Here is an 18978-nt window from a genome sequence, read left to right on the forward strand (position 1 = left end):
ATCTATGCACGACTAATGCAATGTGTTTTAAAGATTTAATAATATTTATAAAAACATAATTATTATTGTATAACTTGCAAATTTAATAAAACATGCAATTAAAATGAAAGATTTTCAAGTGTTAATATTAATCTCATTTGCATTTTCTGTATATTAGCAACACATACAAACACAATTGAACAGACAAGGATTGTATTTTCAACATTTTCAACCCCACCTCATAAAACAGCTTATAGTTATTAGTTAAAATCCAAATTTCATCAATAACAATACTGGAAACAAAAACAACATTTCAGTGCATTATTACAAAACATGTCATCACCACACCAGCCCCACAACACACACATGGATCAAACTATTCGCAATACTTTTCAACAACAGCACATTTCTTTAAAGTTTTTGACATTTTTTTTTGTTTTTCACAAGCATGAACGAAAAGGTGATTCTCACGATGTCACAGATTTCCTAAAAAAAGTTTTGATGCCAATGTATGTTACCCTTTACATATGTGAGGAGAGCAGTTCTGGCAGCACCGGTGTACATATCTCTCATACTGTACGGTGGTGTAATGGCAAATCAAATAGAAATCTTAATGACAAATGTCATATCATGCAAAGAAAAGTCATGGGTTTCACCTGCGTACATTTATGTTAGCGCACACTAACTGCACTTTGCTCAATTTACCTTAAATTACCAAGTGTATGTGACCAATTAAATTAAATGACCAAATGAACAAGTGTAAGATGTTGCATGTTAGAATCTGACTGATCTGCTAAGAACAGAGGATATCTTCTGGTCAATATTTGGTAATAACATCATAGCCAGTCTTTCCCTTTTTCAATCAATCCTCAGACTGCCCATCCCTGCTCTTTACCAGATGCCTGAACCACCTCAACTGGCTTCTCTCAATGCGGAAGCATAGCGGCTTTACTCTGAGTTCCTCCCAAATGGCAGAACTCCTCACCCTGTCATGGAGAGTGAGTCCCACCACCCTGCGGAGAAAACTAATTTCAGCCACTTGTATCCTTGATCTTATTTTTTTTCCCTTCTCCCCTCACTCGTGACCCCAAGATACTTAAACTCCTCCACCTGGGGTACATTTTCTCCCCTTACCTGAAGGGGGCATGCCATCCTTTTCCATGAGAGAACCATGGACTCAGATTGGGAGGTGCTGATCCTCATACCAACTTCATCACACTCGGCTGCAAACCATTCCAGCACATGCTGGAGGCATCCATGTGATGGTGTCAAAACGACAACATTATCTGCAAAAAGCAGAGACAGTGCCTTCCAGCCCCTACATAGAATCCCCTCCTGACTTCAGCTGCGCCTCAAGAACCTGTCCATGAAAATCACAAACAGGAGTGGAGACAAGGCATAACCTTGGCAGAGCAGTAGTGGCCACGGCACTCCAGACTCCCAAAGCACCTCCCACAGAATTTCTCAGGGAACATGGTCGTAGGCCTTCTCCAAGGCACTGTCCCCAAGGTCCATGGAACATTGCAGAGGTGTGTCAGCCATGACAGCCCCACAACATCCAGGACCTTAAGCAGTTCCTGGCGAATATCATCAGCTTCCCAACTACCTCCGTGACTTCCACCAGGGAAATGGACTCTGTTAGGGAAGCATATCTCTTGGGTTTAGGAGTTCCTCAAAGTGTTCCTTCCACCTCCTGACAATGTCCTCATTTGAGGTCAGAGTTTCTCCACCCTTGCTGAATGCAGATTGAGCGAGGCTCCTCCGACCCCTGCTGAGCTGCCGGATGGTTATCCAGAACCTCATTAAGGCCAACTGAAAGTCTTTTTCCATGGCCTCCCCAAACTCCTCCCATGTTCTGGACTTTGGACCTGCAACCGTAGCCGCTGCCTCCTTTTTTGCCTGCCAGTACCTATCTGCTGAGTCAGGAGTCCTCAGAGCCAACCAAGCCCTAAAGGCCTCCTTTTTCAGCTTGACGACTTCCTCACCACCGGTGTCCACCAGCGGGTCCTTGGGATGCCGCCGTGACTGGCACTAACAAGCTTTTGGCCACAGCTGTGCCTGGCTGATTCCACAATGGAGGTTTTGAACCTTATTGAGGAATTCTGTTCCAGAGCCAACACTGTGAGTGGAGGTGATCCCAACTATATCTAGTTGGTATCTCTCAACCTCCTGCACCAGCTCTGGCTCATTTCTCCACAGTGAAGTTACATTCCATGCGCCAAGAGACAGTTTCTGCCGCAAGGATCTGTGATGCCACGAGCCACCCCGCCCCTTCCTGCTTCCTAAAAGGAATTGCACCTGACCCCCGTGTTGGACTTTATGGGTGGTCGGCCCACATGGCCCCACTATGTTCCTTTTTCGGGCTTTGCCTGGCCGGGTTATGTTGGCTGCCCTGCCACCAGGCATTCGCCTAGGAACACTACCCCTAGGCCTGGCTCCAGGGGTAGATGACCTTCTTCTGGGCAGGGTAAACGTTCTCCTTTTACTATTTTAAATTGTTTTTTTTTGGATTATGTTAGTCTGGATCTTCATCCCAAACCTGTTGGGCATGGGAGGCCCTACCAGGAACATACTGCTCCTGACGATATAGCTCTTGAGATCCCTATATCACGCAAGCCCTTCTTCCACGCCAAGGCCCCAATCCAGGAAGTGTACATATTAAATAATTGTTTTGCGCAAAAAAAATTATTAATAGTAATTCCCCATTTCAATAACACAATTCCTTCTCATCTCTTCACTGACACTTTTGTTAACTTGGTATTAGGGGCGAAATTGTTGGTGTGGTGGAAATGATGGCACAACTATGGGACAGTAATAATAACTTTTGAAAAATTTATAGAAATAGATATTTATAGAAAGAAATTGCACACAATTTTTTTTGAAATTGTTAGTTTATTTTGCTCTTTTCTTTCTTAAATGTCATAGTTCTAAACATGTAAGAATATGTATTTATATAATGAATTTTCATAGTTTTATATTGAAAGCATATAGGTCTGGGACAAAGCTAAAACAGTAAAATGTATACATAAAATGCATGTGATAAGTACCAAAATTAAATGATGATGTCTTAGTAAAACATTTTCAAGTCAGTTTTAATCTGACATTCATACGACATTTAACATTGCTTGTACACAAATGAAAAACAAAATTGAGATTAAACAATATTTTAACAAGACTCCACAATGCAAAAAGTGTACGAATTTTAAGAAACACCCAAACATTTCTGTGATTGGCATATGCCCAACAATATTGATTTTTTTTTTCATGTTTTTTCATTAATGTTTTCTTATCCCTTTTAAAAGGTCACCCTTTTTATTTTGCTATCCTAACTGTGCACAATTGTATTGTTAGTTAAATTATATAATTTAAATTAAGCATTGTTTTTCAGTGTTGTCCATGACCCAATCAGAACAGAACGGTGACCTATCAGTAAAGAACCAATACTCTAAAAATAAAATCACAGTAACAGAAATGGCATGCAGACAAAATCACGGAAGCAAGTTTGTTTAGGAACAAATATATGCAGATGACCAGTTGCCATGCAGAGACACTAAACTGCTGCTGTCTATATTAGCAGTCTCATCAAGTCAATATATTGGACATCACATTGTCTCGGTCTCCTAAAGTATGTGAAGTGTCTTGAAAATGTCAGCGTTTACTCCTCTAACTCAGCTTTTTTCTTTTCTTTTCTTTTTTTTATCTCCACAGGCCCACTGCTGCAGAGCTTTTGAAATGTAAATTTTTTCAAAAGGCAAAGGTATGACTGTATATTCTCCCTCTCTCCTTCAAATGCTTTTGCTGCGGCTTCACAGCAGTTTTTCATTGATACATTTGATGTATTCTTTCCCTCCTGCCTCTGTGTTGTAGAATCGAGAATACTTGATTGAGAAACTGCATAGTAATGGACCAAACATAAGCCAAAGAGCCAAGAAGGTAATGCTGCCTCATTCTTTCTCATGCTTTTATGTTTTTTCTCTCTCACGCTCTCAAATGCACTCTAGCTCTCTCTTGTATGGACCTGAACTTTATTTCTTAAAATGGGGAGGCATTCCCCCCTTAGATGCCTTTTGTCTCACAAAGACATCAACAAAGACAAAGCATTCAAATAAAACTGAAGAAGGATCCACACACTGTTATATTGTTCCCTTTGATTGATTAAAAACAACAGCAACATTTCCATAAAACTACTCTTCGGCTAAGATCAGTTCGATCGAAACGTTGCCGTTGTTTTCAATCAATAAAAAAGAACAATGTGTGCAGATCTACTTCGGTTATATTAAAAAGATTTCCCCCACAATGTCATTTACAGCATATCTCAACTTCTGCATTGTGTTTAATAGAATGGAAATGATTGTGCTGGTATTGACTTTTGGAATAAAATGTTTTACTTTTTTGTCTTGCTAAGGCTAATTTCATAGCTAACATTTAATGTCTAATAAATACTTAAAATTAAATACAATTTTCACACTTTTTGTGTCATTTGGCATGAATACAGCTTTATTGATAGTGACGTGCAATAGAAATATTCTGCTCACAAGTGATTTTGACCTTGAAATTTTTTTTATAGTTTTCTTTAAACATCACTTGTCTCATATTTCATCTCAATCATGCTCTTCACTGACACTTTTGTTTACTTAAGGAATTAAAGGTTAAGGGAATGTTCCGGGTTCAATACAAGTAAAGCTCAATCGACTGCATTTGTGGCATAATATGATTACCACAAAAATAAATGTCACTTTTCTCTCCATTTCTTTAAAGAAATCTGGGTTACAGTGAGGCACTTACAATGGAAGTGAATGGGGGCCAATTTATGAACGTTTTTCCAAAGTATAGCCGCAAGGCATAAACGATATGCATGCAAACATGATTTTAGTGTGATAAAATCACTTAATAACCTTTTTTGTGTAAAGTTATAGCCAATTTTACAACTTGTTGCCATGACGATGTAATGTTGACAAACGCTAAAAGCCTAAAATGACTGTAAAAATAATGATTTAAACAACTTCACAGCTCAAATAATACATGCATTTTAACAGAAGAATTAATGTTAGTGCTTTTATAAAATTAAAAGATTCACATTTCTGCCTTTAAACCCTCCAAAAACATCCATTGTAAGTGCCTCACTGTAACCACGATTTTTGCTTTATTTTTTTAAAGAAATGATGGACGAGTTGAACACTAACTTTACAAACTTTATTAGGGGCAAAACTGTTTAGTGTATTGAAAATGATGAACTGTTGAAAAATAACAGTAATCATTTCCACACAATAAATATTGAAATTATTAGTTTATTCACTCTTTGCTTAGTCTATCCTACAGTAGATAAAAACATGTAATAATTTGTATTTTTAAAATTAATTTCCATATTTTTATATTACACCCCTGGGACATGAAATTGGTTGAAGTTGAAGAAAGACTCAAGATAAGATATCTGGAATTAAGTTTATTTTTCTTACCCCCTCAGTAAAGGGTTTTTACTTGTTTTTAAGTATGTCTAATAAAATGTAATTCAGAATATTTTCTTGGATAATGAGTCTTAATATCTTACACGCTTTTGTTTCACCAGTAATGTTTTGTTTGTTTTTAAGGTCTTGATATTTTCAATGGAAAACAAGACAAAAATACTTGTTTTTTGACAGAAATAAAGGTGCAGTACAGTGGAAATACAGTCTGATTGAAAGGCTAAATTCTCTTCTCTGTATACTCATTTACCAGTTTTCTCCTATATATTATTGTGAATAATTACGGGTAGGAATTTTCTACACTATGAATAAAAAATTGTCGGGAATGATTGAAAATATGCATAATAATACCCACAATTCAGGTCTGCTCTTGCATTCACGTAGCCTACTTTTACTGATGCCAAATGACTCTCTCTGCTTTCATGTTCAGTCGAGTGCTTTCTGTACTGATGAATCTGTGTGGCTGCATTTGATTGAGGGATCTCCATCTGTATTGTGTGTCACTGCAGGACATCGACCCTTAACACTTATCGAGCGTTTCATTCGTCCACTCAGATACTAAATGCACTTTTAACCTTTTACTTGAAGAGCCTTTTTCATTAGGACTATCAGAACGTCTCCCGAGAGTGCTAGCTTTTTAGTCTCTGCTAGATGCTGTTTTTGTCCCAGAGAAATGTACAATTGTGTGACACTTTTAGTTACCCTGATCTTTTAGAACCTTCTGATGTTGCCATAGAAAACCTGGAAATATACTATTTGGAAATGTATCTCAAGGTTTGAAACGTTCACGGAACAGCGATGTTTTGATAGCACTAAAGAGACAATGTTTGCAATTTTTGGGGTAATCAACCTATAAATGGATTACTTAAGAGTTGTCTCTGTATACTAAACCATAAAGTCATAAATCATAAAAGTAATCATGACTTACAAATTCATCTGTGGGAATCCTGGACTGTCCTTCTGCTCTTTACTTGTGAAGTATAGTATGCTTTTGTACAAAGTGAGCAGTGCAGAAGTCACTCATGCAGACTGAATGCATTGTGTCGGTTCGTGCCTTTAGAAGACACCGAATGTCTCTGTGCTCTGATGGGTTACGAAGAGTAATGGGAGCTTAGGCAACAGTGTACTGCATTTAAATAGCCATTTGCATGTCAGGCTGCTGTACAGGAGTGCTCCCGGCCAGGATAGAGAGAGAAGGCTATCAGAAACCCCCACCCCTACACACACACACACACGTATGCACACGCCTCTTCAGATGGGCTGACATGCTGGGGGCTTTGTATGACTAAAGGGGTTTCCAATATTGCATAGTAGAATATAGCTGTTTAAGTACTGGCAGAACTAGAGAAATATGAGTATATTGACTTGTAGGGCTAAATACTGTACAATACGCTGCACTGTGAAGATTGCAATGATTTTGATGCGAGAATCAGAGTGTTCTATAATGTATAAAAGTGTTTGTCATGAATCAGTTCAAACTGTCCATTTACATGAATCAATTCAAAACTCAATTCAGTGATTTGATTAAGTGAAAAATGCTATGTCGCAAAACATTGCCATTTGTTGCTATGTGTTGTTATATTGGTGCATATAAGTGAAAAATATTAAATATAATTCTTCCTTGTGTTTATTTAGTGAAAAACTGTGTGGATATCATGCATTATTTTAAATTAAAATAACTTTTAATGTAGGTTTTTATATATATATATATATATATAAAATGTTTTAGATATTGCATTTTAGATGGGATTGGGAATATTAAGGAATTTAACAATTCTGTTTTCTCTTAAAGATTCTGATTTCTTAGCGATTCGGATTCTTTTAATGATTCTTACTTTTGAGGAAGAAATAATTTGAAATAAGAAATGCAATTTTTATTGCATTTTCTGCTAACACAGACTTTTTAACGACTTCTTAAATATTTAATATAAATGCAATCCAATAATTGGTCATCCTGTACACATTAATAATAATAATAATCATTCTAAACATACTAAACAAATTCAAACAAATGTTACTAAACATATTTTGGTCAATTATTTATTTTTGTATTCATAAAATCCCCAAAATGTTCCAATAAACAAAACATAAAAATAAATAATGTGTCGGCCTATGATTGTCATATGAAAAATTCATTCGGGTACAGCACTAGACTTTATGTTTACTGTATGTTTCACGCTGTAAATTATAATTTTATGAAATATCATCAATGAAAAATATTGAACCATATTTTTTAATGGAGTTGTATTGTCCATCCCTGCACGCATGCACGCACACACACACACACACACACACACACACACACACACACACACACACACACACACACACGTAGTGTTTCCATGTTTTATGGGGACTTTCCATAGACATAATGGTTTTTATACTGTAAAAACTTTATATTCTATCCCCTAAACCTAACCCTACCCCTAAACCTAACCCTCACAGAAAACATTCTGCATTTTTACATTTTCAAAAAACATAATTTAGTATGATTTATAAGCTGTTTGTGGGGACCGACAAAATGTCCCCACAAGGTCAAAAATTTCGGGTTTTACTATCCTTATGGGGACATTTGGTCCCCACAAAGTGATAAATACACGCTCACACACACAAACAAACAAACAAACAACCGCCATTTGCCAATAAGTGGCGGTGACGTCACCACGACGCTTGTGCCAGGCTATGTGCACGTTAAGGCCACGTGAATTGTCGAACGCCCGCTGGCAGGAGGTCACGGGACAGATCCAACCGGTGACATGGGTCGAATGACTGAGATGACTGGTTGATGCACCACCTGTGCCCCCTACTGTGCCAACTTGCTGTGCTTTAGCCACCCTGCGCTCTGCTCATTGTTGTGAGCGTCGCTCTTCTGCCCTCCGTTGTTGTTGGAGGGCGACTGCCTCCAACTGGCCAGCAGCATCCTTCACAAGCCTCCTCCAAAGAGGCCGATCTTGACACTGCTGGTACCAGTCGTCGGCAAGTCCACTCAGCTCCAGATCCTCCTGTACCACATCACTCCATCTCTTCTCCAGCCCGTGCCGCTCCGCTTAGCCCCTCTATCCGGCCAAACAATAACTGTTTAGGCATGCGATGGCCGGGCATGCGGGCTACATGACCCAGCCAACGCAACCTTGCCTGCCGGAGGAGCTCACCGATGGGACTTTGTCCACATCTTTCAAAGACTTGTGAGCTCCTCACACAATCCAGCCTGGTTAAACCCAGGATGGATCTTAGGCAGGCCAGCCTAAATGTTTCTAGCCGGCGATGATGTTCCATTAGGGGGGTCCACGTTTCGCAAGCATAGAGAAGGGAGGGAATGACCGTGGCCGAGAATACTTGAAGCTTTGTGCGGAGCGACAAACCGGGTAGCTTCCACACAGCATTACGCAGCCGATGAAAAGATAATGCCGATCGACTAATTCGGAGTGAGACCTCTGCTGTCAAACCGGAGCTGGTCATAAGCACACTTCCCAGGTATGGAAAACACTCCACTCTCTCCACAACTGCCCCATCACCAATTGGGAGCTGTGGGGGTGTAGTGTCCGTTGGTACATAATACCCAGGAAGGTGCTTAGTTTTGGTTGGGCTGATGGTCAGGCCCCATCTCTTAGTGGCAAGCTCCAGGTTCATCAGCAGCGCCTCCAACTCCTCCTCTGAGTGAGCAGCAATCACCAGATCATCAGCATACATAATGTGGTTGACCAATAGGGAGCCATCCCTTGACCGCACCCGGGCATCGATCAACCTCCCATTATATCTGTACCAGATGGAAATTCCTCCAGTACAGCCATCGAAGGCTTCACGAACCACATGGTCAAAATAGATATTAAATAATGTGGGGGCCAGAGGACATCCCTGTCGCACTCCAAGGTGAACAGGGAATGGCTCCGACTCCCGATCACGTAGTTTTACCTGGGCCCGCTCTCCATCATGAAGGTCCTTAATGATCGCGAGCAGCGGGTCTGGGATTCCGAAAGCATGAAGAACAACCCAGAGCCCAGGCCTACTGATGGTATCATAGGCCTTGACCAGGTCAATAAAGCAGAGATGTAGGTCTTGCTGGAATTCCCTACACCTCTGCTGTAGCAGACGGACAGAGAATATGGCATCTGTGCAAGACCGCCCCTTCCTGAAACCACACTGGGGCTCCGCAATTATCTCCTCAGCATGCCTGGCAAGGCGATGTTGAATAATCCTTGCCAGGACCTTTCCTGGCACACTGAGGAGTGAGATGCCCCTATAGTTATTACAATCTGAGCGGTCCCCCTTTTTAAAGAGAGGGACCACCAGGGCATCCTTCCAATCCTGCGGAACCCGCCCAGTGGTCCAGACTGTTGTTATGATGTCATGTAGGGCAGTCTGTGCACAAACACCACCCTCCCTCAGCATTTCACTGGGGAGATCATCTCTGCCCGGTGCCTTTCCTGGCCTCAGGCTCTGGATCGCCTTCAGTACTTCCTCTAAAGATGGTACCTCAGCCAGCCACCCACAAGGAGTGACTTCTTCCTTCAATATTTGTGGCACCACGAGCCCCAGCAGGGTCATCCCCACTTTGTCCCACAATGTTTTCCAGGCTCAGGGACTTCCCTCCCCAGGACCTCACAGAAATGCTCAGCAAATCTGTAAACCTGTTTCTGGGGGTCGGAGATTGGATCACCATTCTTTCCCCTAATGATGGTAATAGGTGTGCGCTGCAAGTAACTTTTTGATAGAATTAAAGAGCGATTTGTGATCGTGGGCCACTGAGGCAGACTCCATCTCCTCAGCAACCCGCGACCACCAACCATCCTTGCAGCGCCTCACGGCTCTCCGAACCTCCGGCGAAGGCTGCGGTAATCCTCCTCATTCTCTGACGTGGGATGCTGTAGACGATGAGAGTGGGCCTGTCGCTTTTCTCAGCCAGCCTGAACACCTCCTCTGTCAGCCAGGGTTTCTGAGGAGGTCTGGACCGTGTGCCCAAAACTGCCATTGCAGTTACATGAGCCACAGCCCTAAACCTCGCCCATTTCCCTCGACATCCAGAGGAGTGGGGGACGATGCCAACTCCAGCTGCAAGCGATGCTGAAATTCTCGCTTGCAACTTTCATCAGCTAGCCTAGACCAGGCCACTATGGGTTTGAAAGGGGCCCTGGGTTTACACCCACCACCGGAGTGGAAGAATGGCAGGCGCATCTTACAGATGACAAGTCGATGGTCAGTAGGCAGATCAGCTCCACGGTAGGTCCTGGAGTCAAGGACATGGGCCCGCATCCGCTGTTCCGTCACTATGTAGTCCAGCAGATGTTCTTGCTTGGACCCGGCATGCATCCATGATGTTGTGTGGATGCGCCGATGACGGAACAGTGTGTTGGTAATTACAAGCCCATGGGCTGCACAAAAATCTAGCAGCCTCCTGCCGTTGTTATTGAGCTGATCAGGCCCATGTTTTCCAATCACTCCTGACCAGGTGCTAGCATCATGACCAACTCGGGCATTAAAATCACCCAACATGATGATTCTATCCCGAGGGGCCACTTTAGCCAACACCTGTGACAGGAGGTCATAGAAGGCATCTGACTCATCGGTCTTTCCCGCATCCCTCCACGGATGTTCGTCTTCGGTGGGGGCATAAATAACCACGACCACCACTCCTCGCCTCTGGTTGATGGGAAGGCGAACCCAAAGTAACCTGGGGCTCACAGTTTCCCACACCTCACCGCCACGCTCCCACGCTGCCTTCATTCTCTTGTTCAGAAGAACACACACACACACACACACACACACACACACACACACACACACACACACACACACACACACATGTTGGTGCAGCTATCATTATGAGGACTCTCCATAGACATAATGATTTTTATACTGTACCCTCACAAACAACTTTCTAAATTTGTACATTTTCAATAAAACATAATTTAGTATATTTTTTAAGCGATTTTAATTATGGGAACACTACAAATGTCCTCATTAACCACATTTATAGCATAGTACCCTTGTAATTACCAGTTTGTAACCTAAAAAAGGTTCTCGTAAACCACATAAACCTGCCCACACACACACACACACACACACACACACACACACACACACACACACTTCCTTGCAGTATGTTTGAATTGGTGTTTTTTAAGTGAAATGACATGCGTGCATCAAAAAAAAGTGTTTTGTATTGATATACAGTCATATTGACTTTTATGGAGATTATAATAAAAAAAAAATTCCCAGTCCTCATTCACTTTTATTATATGGAAAAGAACGTCCAGAACATTCTTCCAAAAATTCACCTTTTGTGTCCCATTGAAGATAGGAGTATTGCAGGCTTGGAATGACAAAAAGGATGATAAAACAGTGACAGATTTGGGTGCACTGTCCCTTTAAGAAAGTGAAATAATCACGACAGCAGATCTGTTTAGAATCGCTTTTGTTGATGTGTGATAGTGTTTTAGTTGTCCGGGGAGCTCGGGGAAAACCAGTCATGCTTTCAGTAATATACTCTTCTCAATGAAGTACAGTATTAACAGGAAGGGAGGGCGAGAGAAACAAAGACATACAGTCTGTTGTAGGGGTGGAATAGAGCCCATTATTACTTGTTAGAGTTGACAACAGTTGCAGTTGTCTGTGGTGTAATATTCTGGAAAGAGATCCTCTGGGAAGTGTGGTTTTAATTATGGATCTAAAATATCATTTGTAGCACCCCAGTCGGATAATTGGAATTGTTCGAGGTGATTGTACAGTGATTATGAAGCCCTTAGCTTGCCAAATGTTATCAAATGACACGGTGTCTACACTGGATGTGCATTGCAATGACTTAAAGGGGTTTTTAACAATAACAGTGATTTAATCACTGGAGTCTCTGTGTTGTTGGTTGCTTTTAGATGTGTATGCGACTGCTGTATTCAACTGTATCAGAACGTTTACATGCGCAGTTATAACAGAACTACAGTGGATTTTTGTTAAAGTAAACATTAAATAATGAGTAATCGAATATTTGAAAAAAAGACGTCAGATACTTCAGGCTAAATACACGTCACGTGTCTTTCGGTGCGTGCATATGATCCAGTTAACTTGTATACATGCTGGACGAAGCCAAGCTGCAGTCATATTTTGTAGGTGTATTAGTGCGACTTCAGAGTCCACTGCAAAAATCAGAGTAATTTCAATCAGACTACAGCATTAAACTGACATATAAATAACAAAAACAAATAATTGTTTCAAAGTGCATGTAAAAGTATTGACGGTCTACATCCCCATTGGTAGTTGCTGTGTTGCGCCATTGCTCATTTGCATTTTCTCAACTTTGTCAAATCTGTAAGTCACCTTATTTGCTCAGCAAGATTCTGGTCTGCTATAGCGCCTCTTGTGGCAACATTGAGAATGCAACACTTACTTGCAGAACACAACAAGGTGTGAAATTGAGCCTGTATAGCTATAATTGTGTAAAGTATATTTTGGATTTATAAGGATAGGTCAACTTATAATTTAAATTATGTCATCATTTATTCACTCTCATGTTGTTCCAAACCCATAGGACTTTCTTTCTTCTGCAAATACAAAAGGAGTAAATGACGACAGATCTTTCAGTTTTGGATGAACGCAACCTTTCAAAAAAAGTCACAAATTACACATTTGGATTTGACACTGTGTAGGGCTACTATGTAGGGCCTTTTTCCGTTTCTCTTTTGCTGTTTTCTCACTGATCAGAAAAAAAAAAATCAGAAGTTGAGAAAACTTAAAAAATGAAGGCAACCAGCTTCAGAGCTTTTTAAGTTTTCTCAACTTATGGTCACATTTGTTAAATTAAGTCCAAAAAACTCAGCAATAACAGTGATGTTTACGTGTATACACAAGTTCAACAAACTTGCATTTTTGACTTTAGCTGAGCAAATACAGTGTTTTCCTGGTTCAGAATATTGAGTGTTTGGAACAAGATATTCTTTCTTAAAGGAATATTCCGGGTTCAGTATAAGTTAAGCTTAATCAACAGCATTTGTGTCATAATTTTGATTAACACAAAAATCATTTTGACTCGTCCCTCCTTTTCTTTAAAAAAGCTAAATCAAAGTTACAATGAGACACTTTCAATGGGGCCAATCCGTAAACATTAAAATACTGTTTCAAAAGCATAGCCACAAAACTTAAACAATATGTGTGATAAAATCACGTACTAATCTTTTCTGTGTAAAGTTGTCCAATTTTACAACTTTTTTACCATGACGACTTAATACTGTAAACCATAAAGCGACCATAAAAATGACAATTTAAACAACTTTACAGCTCAAATAATTCACAAGTTTTAACAGAAGAATTTATAAAATTATAAGCTTCACATTTCTGCCTTTAAACCCTCCAAATGTTGGCCCCATTCGCTTCCATTGTAAGTGACTCACTGTAACCTCGATTTTGCTTTTTAAAAAAAACGAGGGACGAGTTGAAATACATTTTTGTGGTAATCAACAACATCCCACAAATGCTGTCGATAGAACTTCTCTTGCATTGATCCCGGAATATTTCTTTAAGAAGACTTCCATTTCCAACAAAGGCCATGTGTCAGCCTCACCAGAAGGCCACTTTGTTGGGCTACCTTAAAAAGCAGCGTAGGAGTGTTAAGACAACTTTAAACCGAAGAAAGCGAACACTAATCACCCTGATGGTGACTACAAAAACTACACAACTTTTTATAGTGAGACATCATTGAAAACACTAAAAGCAAAAGCCGTTTATTATTTCTAAACAACAATTAGTTGCATGTCCTCATATGTTGCCATGCTTTTCCCATAACAAGCATAAATACATTTAAGCACAAGGAATTATGGGTATTGCCTCCAAACACATTGCTTCTCCAATTGGCATGCTCAGATAGCAAATGCAACAATAATACAAATTGAATAGTGCTTAACCTACAGTTGCACTAATGCATTTTCAGGACCTTTCAATGACTTTACCAGATGTTCATGACTGTTGGAGAAGAATTATTCTGCCACAAATGGCTTCCTCAGTGATCAGACTTGAAGTTCTACCTTCAAGAGTTGATCACTTTGATCAACTTGCAGTTTGTCTGACAAAATCAGAAAGTTTTTACAGTTTTAATAATGAAACTGAATATTGTGATGAATATGTGTCAGTGTGTGTTTGTCCTCTCTGTCACCCGGTGTGTGTGTGTGTGTGTGTGTGTCTTCATTGCTGTAGTGTTTGTGTGCTCTCACACACATTATGTATCCAGTCAGCATATCCGTAGCCTGTGGCGAGAGACTGTCATCTAAAGACTCTCTGACCTGAACAACATTGACAAACACCATTTCTCTTCCTCACCTCACTCTCTCACTCTCTGCTTTCTCTCTTTCTCTTTCTCTTTCTTTCTCTGGCCTCTCTCTCTAGCTGTCTGCTTCACTCAGTCTTTGTCATTCTCTTTCTTTCCGTTTGTCTCTCTCTGTTTCTCTTTCTCTCCTCCACACTGAGATACCTTTCACAAGACTTGAATATTAGTGCAGCTGCAGTTCTGTACACTGTGGAAGAATCAGTATTTTGACCATTTCGACGCTGACGTCCACTAGTAGAGCTTTGTTTCGCTTTTATGAAGGCCAATGTGAAGTTGACCATTTACTGATAAAACACCCAAAAAGTAAATCAGAAGCAGTTCTCTGCTTGTTTTTGGATGTATAGTTTACATAAAACTACGGGACACTGTTGGTCCACCCAAAATAAGTATTTTAAAGGAAATTGTACTAATTGAAATGAATTGCAATTACAGTATGACGGGAAATAATTGTCCATTTTAAATGTGCAGCCCTATCCTCATTGTAAACTCAAAAAATATTATTTATTTATTATGTATTTATATGATATATTATTATATATTAAGATTTGCACATATCAATTTCATAACAAAAATTCCATTAAATTTAATTGAGTGTATTTTGAGTTTTTTTTAAATTATTAATCTAAAACGTCTGTGTTTGTTCCCCCATTGCATTTAAAGCAATTTGTTTATGAATTTGAAATGTGTCAATCTTGAAAGTATTAAAACAAATTGTTTTGGTATTGAATATTCATTAAATATTCACAAAGATTTAGCTTACAATGTCAATTTAAGCAACATTGTAAAAATCACATTTATTTTTATGTGCGTTCTATTTGACAATTAAGTTCAAAATCAGAGTTTTATATTATACGTTTTTTCACCACACAAGGAATTATAATTGGTATATTTAGTAAAAGTGCATCAGCAGCAAGAAATGTTTCGAGTGTGTAAGGTTAAACTTAGTGAATCAGTTCAAACTCTTCATTCAACGATTCGTTTGTGTCATCAGTCAGAAGGATTGCAACGTGTCATTTAATGTAAAAATTATATGCTCATAAATATTTTGACTGTAATATTGGACAAAATTAAAATGATTCGATTTTTTTTTTTTACTGTGTTGACTTCTTGCATTAAAGATTTTAAAGTAGGGCTGCACGGTAAACATAAAAATCATAACTGTCGATTATTTCCTTTGATATTTTAGTCTCGATTATTAACTTCGATTTGAAAGAATTTACATTTAAACACTTAGTTTTGGCAGACACATGTCACATGAACGGTTTCTTAATTGCTTAATTGCTGTTATATATTGTTATATCATTATGGGTGCGTACTTGTTTTATCACAACTTTTCTAATAGACTTATTTGCTCAATAAACATGTTTGCGATTGGTTACAATGCTTGACTGCTGGAAAGAAAAAACAAGATGTAAATAGCCCTGCGTCTTAGCCCTGAGTTTTTTATTGCATAGAAAGTAGAACCTATGTCTGTATTTTGAACATCTGAATTGTCTGGCAACAAGGTTATCTATTTATAGTTGTAGTTTGTAGTTGTAGCTTTTGACCACTAGAGGGCACATGAGCTGTTTGGGTTGTTTCTCAGTGCCTGAAGTTTCTTGCAGCAATTTTCTTCTGCGAACAGGTTACTTCACTCTCATGGCAGAAAACACTATTATATGAGTAATCTTTAGCAGAGATTGTGTGACGTGCCTGCTCTGAATTAAAGGGTAACACTTTACAAAAAGGTTGCATTTGTTAACATTAGTAAGCACAATGTTAGTTAACCTGAACTAACAATGGACAATACTTTTAATTTTAACTTTTATTTTTTTTAATACTACTTTAATTTGAAGAGTTGACAAAATTTAATGTTTTACCATCTTAACCATGTGTTGTACACTGGAGCCATTTTTTCCCCCCTCAGTTGAAGATGCCTATAAACTAAACTAAAATGCCAAAATTGATCCCACAATTTTAACAGAAATTATAATAATGAGAATAACGGAGTTGACAAGTTGAAGCTGTGACCACATTTAATTAAAATATGACAAATATCAAACGTACCAGACCACGTGTCCTACTGTTGCATCCACCATGAGCAGAAAGTGGGAAAGGGGTCCTCAGAGTTAAAGCTGACCAGGACATTTTCTGATTTATTCAGGAATAAAAAATAAATCTGATGCAAAGTGAGGACAAAACTTAGTTTTTTTAAAGGAAAATATCATATACATTTTTCTTAATGTACTGTTTGATATCTTACAGATCTCTACCTTTCATTTGATATTTATATTTATGAATTTGTTGCATTTTTAAACACTTTGTTTGGCAGTTTAGCATTGTGTCTTCTTGCTGAGCGTCCAAGTATACAGCATGCATGACATATTTTAAAATAATTTCATTGATACAAATAAGTAAAAATGCCCTGAGTATACACATTTCCTTTAGATTGAACTTTCAGTATTTTATTGTTATGAATTTCATGATTTTTAAAATAAAGATGACTTTTGTCCCTTATCTCAAGAATCAGTGATTTTCATAAATGAACACCAAGCGAGATTAACAAATAATATAAAAAACATGTTGCTCATTGTTAGTCCATGATACCTCATGCATGCACTAATGTATAACACACTGAGCCTTACTGTATTAAAGATGCAAATGTACAAAACATCATTATTCCTCAATGTTTCTTTTTTTTTTGTCAATGATGCTCATGATTGTTTGCTACATTTACAATGTTGTCAAAGTGTATTATAGTACAAATCTCTTATAGTACAGAAAATTAACAACACGGAAAATACTGTAAAGATGGTCAAGTCAATAAAGAGATGATGGGGAAATGAAAGCAAAAGAGTAAAACATGGATTTCAGTGCCAATTATTTTCTTTTTCTTCTTTCTAACTGTATTGATATGTTTTTCTCCTTCAGTGCTTTAATTATATTGTTTTGTGTAATTGAATGTCTGCTTCACATCGTTGTATTTCACATTAAAATTGGTAGTAAGAGAGCAATTTACTACTGGCCATTTGAGCTTGCATAATGCCCCTAAATTACAGTGTGTGTGTGTGTGTGTGTGTGTGTGTGTGTGTGTGTGTGTGTGTGTGAGAGATAGCTCAGTGCCACTGGCCCTCATGAAATTCATAAGCACACAGCTTGCAGGTGTAGTTTGTCATGTGTATTTTTTGTGCTTTGTTTATTCATGTATTATGTTTGAAGGATCCAGAGCAGGGGTAACACAACACGGTCCGCCTTTGTGTTCTGAGAGAGAACGGGATGCTGGGAGAAGTGTACATGTTATCTCGCTCGCAGAATGCTTACATAGTGCTTCTAGGCTCTAGTTGTCCATGTGTATTTATGTGTTTGTCATTATCAAACCTCATGTCTTTCTAACGCTATTTTAATTGGAGTAAGTAGATTTACTGGAAGATAAAGTGTCTTTGTGTTAGGACAGGGCAGGCAGATGAATGTGTTATGGATTAAGGCTGTCAAGAAATGGCATAAATGATAGAAAAAAAGGCTGAAAATCTCAGCCATTTAAACAGAAACTGTAAAAGTCCAGTAACCGAAACACTCACATGGAAAAAAATCGTTGTTTACATTGCACATTAAAGTCCACATGCCCAAGTGAATTGATCACTCTCTTGGTAATTAGCGCATTAAATAAAGAGCATTTTCTAGTGCTCAGGTGTTGCGTGTTATTGTGTGTTATGGTCGTTACTGTCAAGCTCCAATATGACATAAAGGAAGCATGAAACCACCATTAAAGAAGTCCATTTGACTCGTGCATTAAATGCTGAAATGTGTAGCTAAAGAAAAAGATTTGATGCATCCCTAATAATCACATATAGAATTTGTTCGATTATCCCAAACAAAGTCTAATTTAAAATAATAATTTTCACTTCACGGCCAAGAATTTTCATTTCGGTGCATCAATAAAGATCAGTTGACTTCAGTCCCCCTAGTTGCGTTATATGCCAATGGTGTGATTTCAAAAATGGGAAAAAGACACGTTTTTGTGATGATAAAAATATCTCCTCATATAACAATAATTCAATATTTAATGATGAAATAATTATACATAATTATCTTTAAATATATATATATATATATATATATATATATATATATATATATATATATATATATATATATATATATAAAATAAAAAATATTCAGATAATTAAAATGCATTACATTCTTGTGGCAGAAGAGTTCATCATTGATAAGACAATATAAAAAGCAGCTTTA

General features: G+C 38.5%; 1 pseudogene; it reads left to right on the top strand.

Annotated features, from left to right (window-relative positions):
- The window catches only part of LOC127658968 (STE20/SPS1-related proline-alanine-rich protein kinase-like), an 88893-nt pseudogene that overhangs the window by 18741 nt on the left and 51174 nt on the right, over window positions 1–18978 (top strand).

Source organism: Xyrauchen texanus, chromosome 18, assembly GCF_025860055.1.
Source record: "Xyrauchen texanus isolate HMW12.3.18 chromosome 18, RBS_HiC_50CHRs, whole genome shotgun sequence".
NCBI lineage: Eukaryota > Metazoa > Chordata > Actinopteri > Cypriniformes > Catostomidae > Xyrauchen > Xyrauchen texanus.